This window comes from Apaloderma vittatum, unplaced genomic scaffold (assembly GCF_000703405.1).
Source record: "Apaloderma vittatum isolate BGI_N311 unplaced genomic scaffold, ASM70340v1 scaffold6962, whole genome shotgun sequence".
Lineage (NCBI taxonomy): Eukaryota > Metazoa > Chordata > Aves > Trogoniformes > Trogonidae > Apaloderma > Apaloderma vittatum.
Genome location: NW_009704151.1, coordinates 61,898 through 72,929, shown reverse-complemented (window position 1 = coordinate 72,929; position 11,032 = coordinate 61,898). Strand labels below are relative to the sequence as shown.

General features: G+C 39.1%; 1 protein-coding gene across 1 annotated transcript in view; it reads right to left on the bottom strand.

The window, feature by feature from the left end:
* The window catches only part of GALNT18 (polypeptide N-acetylgalactosaminyltransferase 18), a 115,875-nt gene that overhangs the window by 88,208 nt on the left and 16,635 nt on the right, over window positions 1-11,032 (bottom strand). The window lies entirely within an intron of this gene.

The window sequence follows — 11,032 nt, the reverse complement described above, 5'->3', positions numbered from 1 at the left end:
AGGATTTTCTTCCAGTTTTGGTGGAGCTTCTACAAAAGACAAAAAGAAACAATTTTAGACTTCTGTTCCAACAGGCTCTAGGGTACGTTACTTTAAAAAGTGTCACTTTAGGGAGAATACCACAGAGAACATCACCTGCTGTCGAGCTGCCTTACAGCAGTCTGTAAGTCTTCGTATAGCATGCCCTCACACATCTCTTGTGACAGTGTAATTATCAGCACCTAAGGCTATTTAATATTCAAAACAGAGCTAGTTAAAAATGATTATTTTTCATCACAATCAGGCTAAAGGCCAGGACTGATAAATCTTAATGAATTAAATTTCAAAAGGATTCTTATCATACTACAGGAATGTTATTTTATTTTTATATACACAGATCATCTATTTCATTTCAGACTGAATTACTTTGCTAGAAAAAGATTAAAATTTTGAAGGGGAAAATCAAACAAAGGAAGAGAAGTCTGTGCAGAACACACAAAATGGTTGCCAAAGTCTATGTGTAAAGGAAGTTCTTTGAAACTACAGATTCAACAGAGAGAAAAATTGCACTGCATTTGGCATCCGTGTTTAAATACCAAATCAGCTGCAGTTACACAAAAATTTTATGGTCCAGTTTACCAATCCAACCTATTTGAATTTTCAGTCCCTAGTCATGTATGTGCCATGATACTACTGGTATTGTCACTCTGTAGTATTTATATCATTATAAAACGGTTTTGTTCCACAAGGCCTGGTTGCTATAAGAAAGAGAGAGATAGGAAATTATATACTTATTACTTAAATTAAGAAGAGCTCCAGCACAATGAAACCACTATATCCATTGTCAATAGTTACTCAAGAAGTCTGCTGAGGGTGACGTGGCAAGGCTCTCTGTACCAGCACCATCTCATCCTCCAGCCAACCCTTCAGTACACAGCTGACCATGCAATCTCACCCAGACAACCCCTTCCACCTGTAAACACTTTGTGATGTACAGTACACTAATAAAGATAAATGCCTTACCTGACCCTGATTTTTCATCACAACCTAGAGCCTCACAAAGAGAAAAAAGTCTTTACTTTCTGAAAGTTTCAATTATTTATGAACACTCTCCACAGACATTAATAACTAACCAGCTGAATGAAAACGCTCATTTCTGAAGAGCTGAACTCACAAATCAAAACTGTTGGGTCACACAGAAACTTACAAAAAGAAAACTGAAGTCTTCAGCTGTGTCCAATAGGCAGAAACTTCAACTGTGTCCAAAGTTCTCCTCAGCACCCACACAGTCACCTACAGACCTCACATCTGCCTCAAGGGAGCTGCATGGGCACACCTAGGGACCACAGTTTATGTACTAGCAGTATATACCACCAGAATGCTGACTGCCAAAATCCAGGAAGCACATTCTTTCATCTCTTACTAAAAAAAACCCAAAATGCATAAACATAAACTGAGAAGCTTAAGTTGTGTGATTTGTTCGAGATGTTTTCCTTTTCGCCCTGACAGGAAACTAACGACACCTGCTTCCCTGCATCACATTCCAAACTCTGTAAATATGTAATGTGTCTTTACTTGCCAAAGCACTGCCTTCCAGCCTGAATCCTGGAATTTGCTCCAGTTCTTCAAAGATGAAAGACATGCTAAACTCTCAGTCAAACATGGAAACTACTCTGCCAGGCCCTGCTATCACAGATAAACGGGATAGAGTGGGGCTCGGGAGTTCACATACAGCTCCACAATGGAAATTAGGGAAGTTTGATAAATTCAGATCATTTTACAAGGTCCTAACTTCAGAAAAGCAGAATAGTTATTAAATACCAATCCAAAAATCACAGCAACAGGGCAAGTCACAGGATCTCTATTGTTTGACAACTATGTGATCTCCACAAAACCAACCTGAACTGACACAAAGAATCTCACAAACTATCTTCACATCCTATGAGACATTTAAATCAGGTACGTTCCTGATCCTGGCCAGTAGAAATTAATGTTGCTCAGCACTTTTCAAGAACATGTACATTCATGCTAATCAAGAAAATTATTCAAGTATTTGTACAACCTGTTGTGTGTTATGTGTGTTTGGATTTTTTCAAATCAAGCACCCTTTCCCTGAATTTTTTACTTTTATATTTTCACTTATGTCAGAAGACTGTAGGATCTACCCACACACCAACGCATGAAGACATCTGAATAAAAATAAGACTCACAGTAAGAATGGTACATGCATATGCATTTGTAACTATGGATAGTTCTAAGGATAATTTTTCATGGATGAAGAGCCATCCCAGAAGCAATCACCTTCACAGAATCACACTCATACAGGCACCTGCTGAATTTTATGTAATGGTTCTGTGGGTGAGAATATTTCCTAAAGTGATCTATGATAGTCTTGCTCAGTAATCCAGGTTGTATCTGCAAGACAAAGATTTTCTGGAAATGGATATCTGTGAATTTAGTTTACAAGCTCTAATAAATTACTTGCCAAATGCAGTCATTTTTCTGTACACTAAGCAAACACGTTATTTCAACACATTATAGGAAAAAAGCATTAGCAGAACTTTCAATTACAATTCCAATCAATGAAACTAAGCACACATCTCTGATGACATCTTTCTCTGTTACTTGGCTGAAAGTCGTTGGGAGAAGCAACTTTATTCAGTCGGTCTCTCACAAGAAATAAAAACTATTATTATAAAACCATTAGCTGCCTTTCGACTAGTCAACAAGCACATCTGATGCCTTCGTCTCTGGCCTGAAGTCTCATAGCCAGTTCTTCTTACCACCCGCTTCTAGTCACAGAAGAATAACAGAAGCTAAGGCTCAAAGGTGAACCCGTACGTAGTACTGCCTGAAGCAATACAAAGGTAGGCACATTCATCTGCTCAGTTATTATGAAAAAGGCAAGATCAGTTCCATTTTTCCTGTGGGAAGAAAGCTTACTATCCACAGGACACTGGGGGGTCTTCTCTACATTAACTTTTCGTACCATGCAGAGACCAGCATTATACAAGGCCATCAGCCTGGTATTAACTCCTCGAGACTAATGCTTTGCCATTAAATCAATAGGTACCAGAGATAAATCACACAGATGTCAGCTGGGCTGGAGCAAGTCTCCTTCCAGAAGCCTGGCTGCTCACGACATCAGCACGGAGTCAGTCACGCACTGCTTACCTGAGTCAGAAAACCTCACAGCTTGTTTTCCAAAAGCACCTATGTGTCTTTAGCTCATACTTTCTGGATCATATTTACTACTTGTGCAATTCAGTACAAAATTTATCATTTCATCTGATCTCACTAACCAGGCTCCAAGAAAAAAAATCACTCTTCCTACTGCTCATTATATAAAGTCAGAAGATATTATATAAAATCAGAAGACATCACTGAAATCCAGGACATGAAACAAATTCTCTCCTACTTATAAAAATATTTTTATTAGTAATTGAAGCTTGAATGAACTTGTGTTAATAACTGCCCTTGTAAGGAAACACACACAAGCAGGTTTCAATAATAGCCTTTTCTAGTGCATAGAAATAGCAAGGTGGGAGAGGGCCAGGTGGGAGAGGGCTATGTGCCAGACATAGCCACTTCCCCAACAGACTCATTGCTCACCAAAGCTGAGCCCATCAGTGAAACTGGTAGCACTGCTGTTAAAAAATCTTTAAGAAAGGGCAGAAAATGACCAGCATCAGGGAACAAGGGTACACGGGAGGAGTAAAGAGGGAAACAGAGGAAACACGAAAATGAGAGAAGATCAAGGTCAGGAGAGCAGGAGGTACACCATGCTACCCAAGTTTGTGTAAATTGTTAATAAAGTGAATGCTTTCTTCGCAGTTTGTACAAGCAAGGAGCAAACAAACGATTAACAAAATGTCTATCTCTTATTATTAGTAAGGAACTGGAGACAAGCAAACTGTTAGAAGCGACAAAAAAGATGGTTGCTATCCCATCAGAAGTGATACGTTTACTTTTACAGATCTCAACTGCTGTAGGGTAACAGTCAATCACTTTCCTTCCTCTCCCTTCCTTCATTTGTTATCTATATATAACCTACACTTACTTTCTTAGTTTTTCTCAATACCCATTTGTCTCTGCCAGTTTTCGTAAGGCACCTCATACAACTCAAAGAACAACACAATAAAAAACCTGATCAGACAGTAAGGAATTCACAAAACAATTTTCTTGGTTACCCTCAAGCATATTTATGTGTCATTTTATGTCATTTCATAACAGCTAATAAAGGTACAGGAATCGTTCTGCCCACCATGAAAACACCAATTATTTCCAGGTTAGTACAGGACAACCACTTAATTTGCAACAGCATTCTTATGTTGTGAAAGGAAGGCAATGAAGGCCATCATATCCAACTGTAATTGAAGCAGTCTTAGAGTATCTTGGCCAATATAATTAATTACATTTTGCATAATACAGTTATTTAATTACATGGAGATATTTCCTACCCAACATATGGGCCTATCTGTTTGAGCATCACGAATGGCACCTCCAAGAGCACCAGTGCACTGGCTGTGCACAGATTTCGCAGTGCCTTTCCTTCAAACAGTTTCATCACCAGCAGAATTTTATGTTGCAAACTCACGCTTCTTACATATCTGCTATGCAAGTGCTGAACCCACCCACTCATACTTCCTTATCAAGATTTAAGAAAGACCACAGAGAGCATCAAACATTCAAGTTGCCGGTGACCTTAATGGACAAGTTTGCGAACTCCTGTAATAACATGAACAGCTGGCTTTTAGCGTAATAAATGGGTAAGTAGTACTGCTGTATTGGAAAGTCAAGATAATTTAAATACAGGTATTTTTTAAAAAAAATCCAGCTTAATCTTTTAGCAAAGTGCACAGAGAGCAGGTGTAGCGGGAGCCCAAGCGGCTGCGGGCGGCCTCTCTGAGGGGAGGCGGGGGCTGCCTGCGCCGGTTCCAGCCGGTTCCGACACCCGCAGGGCACGGGTGAGCCCGGCAGACACTTAAAACTAAGAGACCCACGTACCTCTCCCAAGACAAAGACACAGGGGAAGCCACTGGTCCAGAAGGGTGCAGGTCACTGGTACAGAATCCTGCAAGACCTTCTACTCACCTGGGCGATGTGTCCTGAACGGCTTTTCTATCTGCCTGTTGCCTGGTGGACATGGCAGGGTGCAAACACAGGCAGCTTTCGGTTTTCAACAACTGCATGTTTGTCTCGTTAGTACAAAATTCTGCCTGTGAGTATGTTCACCCAAAAAGGCCAAATGCCCATGTAAAGAAGTTGGACCTTTCCCGCCTTGGCAGACTTTGATAACCTAGCAGTTCCTAAAAAAACACCGCACAAAAGATACTTTAAAGGTGTTTGAAGATGACTCTGAATAAGCGCTCAGCACTAGAGGGCAGTGTAAGAAACGGGAATATGTCTTCTAAGAGAAATCTGAAGTTTTAAGAACTTGTTAAAGAGCTCTCAGAACTGCAAGTAGCAAACTCAGTAAAGTGCTAATTAATCAGCAATTCTATTACAGTAGTTATTTCCTAAGGGTAAGAAAACATAAGAGGAGAAATACAAAATCATTATTATGTCATCAAGCAAATGCTAAACTGCATTGTGTGGGTACATGCAAACAACACTGTCTTGTAAGGGGTCTTTATTTCTCCCGTGTACACTAGAACTATTCTGTTCTGATCTGGAAACACTATAAACCCTGGTCGTTGTTGTTTCTACCACTACTAGCCTATTAAATTCCCCTCTAGCCCTAACTGTGGCATGGATATGAATCAGGCTAGACAGGTCCCGGCAAAATGCACTCAGTTTGCAAGGCAAGGTTTTGGTAGCAGAGGGCCTGCATCAGTGGCTTCTGTGAAAAGCTGCCAGAAGTTTCCTTCACGTACAACAGAGCCAATGCCAGCTGGCCACTGCCTTTCTCCACCCATGGCCACCGCATGGTGACAAGCTACTGCTGGCCCAAGACTCTCCTCTAGCTTCCTGACCTAACTCTGTCCTGGCCCCTGTCTTCTTCCCAGCAAGCGAACAGGGTGAGCAGAGGTTCTCTGAGAGAAAGGAAGAGAATAGTGGCAGCAGCAAGTCCGTGGGCCCTCCAGCTGCACTCCAGGACTGAGTGGGCTGGGCAAGAAGTGGCCATTCCAGGCTGAATTCCAGCCTCTCCCCCATCAGCATCCAACCAGTTCCTCCCAAAGAGTTGCTAAAATCATGAAAATACACGTTCATTAGCACCCTTCTGTCATCACAGTTGAATAAGTATTTGAATATACTAGGCACTAGCATTCCTCAGTTCTTAGCAAGTATGGAAAGGTTTGCAAAGCAAGCTTGAAGAGTACAGATATATGGTCAATAAATTCTACATATGAAAAGCACTCTGCAAAGGTAAGAGACTAAATCAGGTTCTATATTAAGGCTTCCGGTTAGAGACCTCTCAAAGACACAGCACAGTGAGTTCCACTGCAGGAACAGAGATAAAATGATTTAAAATTTTCTACTGATTATAAACTGCACATGATCCTAAATATAGGCATTTGCTTATGTGCTTACTAAAAAAGGAATCTCATCTGCATTTAATGAATAGCAGACCACATTTTAGTTTGGAATTAGTGGAGTTTGCATCTGTGCAGCTGAGAAGATTTAAAAGCTCAGTGTGTTTTATATCATAAACCCAAATTTATGTCACCTGAAGTAAACATGAAAGCACCTAACTTTTGAAAACTTTATGTTGCCAAGAGCTGTCAGGTTGGGCCACTAATTAGTAATTTGTACAGCTTGTACTTTTATACAAAACTGAGTATTCACACCAAAAGTGAAGTCCATGTGAGGAAACAGAAACTAGCTCTCTTGTACATTCACACACCTCAAACCACCAAAAATAGGCTGCTTCTTTCAGTAATCACAGAAAATGAGATTTTCTCTGCTTACCGGGCTGTACTGAGCTTCCTCAGATTAGTTCTCCTTCACCAATTTCCATTCAGTCCTCTGAGGAATTTTGTTTTGGCTCTTTCTTCACAAACACAAAAACTTTAGAGCAGCAGCTCCCCCACTCAAGACAGCCTTTTCATAAATGTTTTCACCACTATGATAAACACTGTAAGCTGTTTCACCACTTCCACCAAAATATATCGCTGGCATCTCATTGAACAGCCATTTTGGCAAAGTGGGGCTGTGCCTGACAGGGCTCCTACTCTGAAAGTACTTTTCAAACACTTCCAGATGTAATTGTACATGCTTGGACCTAGTTCACGCTTCCAAGATTTTTCCTAAGCTACTCCATGAGACAGAAATACACTTCAGTTGTAAATGAAATCTGAAGAAACGTGAAGAACAGAGTAAATCTGAAGAAGTGCCTGCATGCACTTCTGTAAAAGCCTCTTCCATCCCCATTTGCCACTGCCTCTCTCATGCTTAAAGCACTAGGCACACACAAATGCATTTTAAAGATTTGCAAACTTGACTGCAAGAGAAAAAGAGTATTAAGCATAATATAGCTTCTCCTCTTTGCAAAAAAACCATGAATGACAAGTTAAAAGCACTCTCCCATCTTTTATACCAAGTAGGCAATTTGTGCTAATGTTAATAGCACTAATAAACTGAGACTGTCAAGTTGTCATGAATTCTCCTTCAAATACTAAGAAAAAGTAAAGAAGAAACAAACAAATCAAGTCCCCAGTTTTAACAGGGATTTGGTAAATGTTGCACGACTATAATCATCTTTAACTTAATTTTGGAGAAAGTATACTAAGTCAAAAGAAGACGCCAAGTCATGTAGACAACCATCAGTACACATAAACAAAAGGCAAAGAGGATCTTCTAAATCATATCCAGCAAATACTTCAGTTTATTTCTCTCAGCTGTGTGCACTGTCTATCCTATAACTCTGAGAACCTACCTGAGATTTTTTCCCCTCTGTGTTATTTTAAGAACTGCAGTTAAAATGGCCTTAAATCTTACAACATTCTGCATTTCCTTTACAACTTTACAAAACAGAAGAACTTTTTTTTTTTGAGGCTGCATTAACTTTCAGAAAAAACAGACTATCACCAGCTTTGTGGAATACCTTTAATAACAGGAGAGCAGAGACTTTATTGTTATATTATTTATTATCATTGCTTTTAGCAGAGAGTATTAAGATCGATAGCAGAAGGATATGCTCTGATAAAACACCAGAGAATTGTGAGACATTCAATTTTGGATTTACATAATGCTTTTAGGAACTGTCACACAGGATAACAGGCTTCATTAATCCTAAGGTTACGTCCAACATGAAACACAGTGGGTTTTTTCATTTGCTCCACCTGCCCAGCAGTTTGAAATCTGCAGGGCTTGCAAGTTAATTACTCACGAGTCACTACGGTGGGATGGGCTAATTAAACTCCATTTGGAAAAGAATGAACAAAACATTTTACCAAAAGAGTTAGGATATTAGCTGCAGAGTAGTAGTGAAGAAAGAAATTCTAGAAGCAGCCAGCTCTGAAGGGAAGACTCAAGAGAAGCTGACATAACTTTGGAATAGGTATTCATCAGTGAAACCAAAGAGTTTCTATTTGCACAGTGGAAGTTATTTTGTCTAACAGCAAATGAAGATTCTTAACAGTTTGTTTCCAATTAATCTTCACTTCTGGAGAAAAGCTGCCCTTTAATACTTTGAGACTTAAATACAGTTAGCATGGATTAACAAAAATCAGTAATTAACAAAAATCAGTAAAGGCTCCAGGAATGGAACCGCAGATACCAGATTTCCACTTACTGAGGTCCTCAGCTTCACCTACAGTCAGTGGAAGATTTGCCATCATTATCTTTCTGTATACTCTCTAATTTAATATTTGTGTCCATAATGCGTTCTTTTATTTTTTGTCTATTCCTCCCGATATCTCTACTCCCTTTGGTGTGCTTTCAAACTGCTGCAGAGAGCAACAACCTCTGGGCACATGGCATGTGCAATGCTGCATAGCACTGGGTAAATTACTTAAGACACCAAAACACCTCCACCTTAAAAAAAGGCGTAGCCTTCAATGAAAAGAGCTATTCCCAAGATAGCCTGCTGCCTCGGATCAGAAGAAAACGGAGAAAATACTGAAACTTAAGAGCCAAACTGTCCACAACCGCAAGCATATCCTTTGGTCTCATGCGCAGGACGATGGTTGCCCTGGGAACTTAAACGAAGGGTAATTTTCTCCTGTTGCTGCTCATAGTATCCTTCAACAGTGGTAAAAAAAGAAAGAGGATTTAATTTTCTGCCTAAAATAATTCCTTAATTATCTTTGAAAAACTGAGCACTTACAGAAAAGCCAGAATGTTCTCCCCATGGATCTCATCTTTCCATTGTAAAACAGGAATAGCAGCGCTTCCCCTGCCTTGCAGGAGTATTAAAATAAAGCTACGCTTCTGAGCTACTCACTGCCAGCCATCACTGAAATGCCTATAAAAACAATAAAAATCCTCTTTCCTCTCATTAGCAAAGATGTTAAGAGCAGCCATTTTTCACAAATTCCTCTGCATCAGCAGACAGTTTGCATCACCAACAATCTTCAATTACTTCTTGTCTGTGTCCCACAAGAATTTAATACTGAAGATGATGGTTTCACTGTTTCCAAGCCACCTGCCTCTAACACCCTATTACAAGGAGCAGATGTTTACTACAATTCCCTTTTCTTAACTAGTAACAGCAGATTTGTTCTGTGCATAAGGAGATTAACTGGATTTTCAAACCTTTTTGGAGTTCGGATTGTGAGGAATGGTTTAATATTTCAGTAGAACCACCTTTCCTGCAAAGACATGTGGACTTGGATATTCGTTGTCTTACAGTCTGATAAAAATTTGGTTCTATGAACAAAATCCTTACCCAGAGGGTAACCATTACAACGTGTAAAGAAGCAAAAATTCTACACTCAAGTTAGAATATATTGCCCTCAAATAATTTTGTTCAGGCAAAATCCTTTCTTTAAATTATACCTTTTAGCTCTAACAAAATGTGCGCTTTTTTGCTTAATTATACAGCCTGCTTTACCCCTCTCTTTTCCATTCCCCCTTTTTGTTTTTTCTTGCTCAGAGTTATGCAAACCATCTGTGCAACTAACATGGTCTAATAACTATCTGCAAATCTGTTTCCCTGAAAGTAACGTTCCCAAAGCTGGAAGGCCAAATAATACCAGCTGCTTGCAGAAGCGCGGGCTCGCACATCACAAGCTCGCTCTGATTTATTCGCTTCCTGGCCTTCTGCATGGACAACACACGAAAATATCTCTCCACAGTTCCCATACTTCTGCTTGGGTCAAACATACTTGTAATTTGTTTGTTTGTTTGTTTATTATTTACCATTTGAGTTGAAATTTCAAACCGTTATCTCTCAACTTCTGTGAGAGAACGTCTAGCAGACATCAGATCCATGCACTGAGAGAATTTCTGAAGCACAAGGGTTTGCACAGACTTTAATAAAATCTGTTTTAAATAGAAATACTGGCACTTATTCTCAACATGTTGCCCAGTCCATGTATTTTCCACTTTGCCAATATCTAATACTTTAAACTATTTCTTTATTGACAGAGGGACACGTTCATCTCAAAAAGGCTAATAAAAATGTTGTGATTTGTTCTTGTAATGCTAGACTATTTAAAACTTTTCTGAACTTTTACTGAAAAGATACTTAAATTTTATTCTCATGACACTTGCATAATACGGAAACAGAGCTTTTTTCCTAATATTTAAGAATAATTATTAGATTTAAGTGTCTGGGATAATTTATAAAACTCCAAGGGATTTACATTCTCCATCTCTGAAAAGGCAGAATATATCCTCAGCCCACAAAAAACCAAAGCCTCTAAAAGTGTTTGTCTTAATTTAAATTTTTTCACTGCTTTCTCTTAAGATTATATATTTTTGGAATCTGGGTTAGAGATTTATGTGAAATACTTCATGTTATATTTTAAATTAATTTATTAAGAGTACAAATGATTACCTAGAGTGAGATTTTACTTAGAATCATGCCACCTGCCAGAATATCTCTTTAGTAAGCAATTAGTTTTACTAAATATATATCTCTTATAGTATACGGCTGACAGTGTAG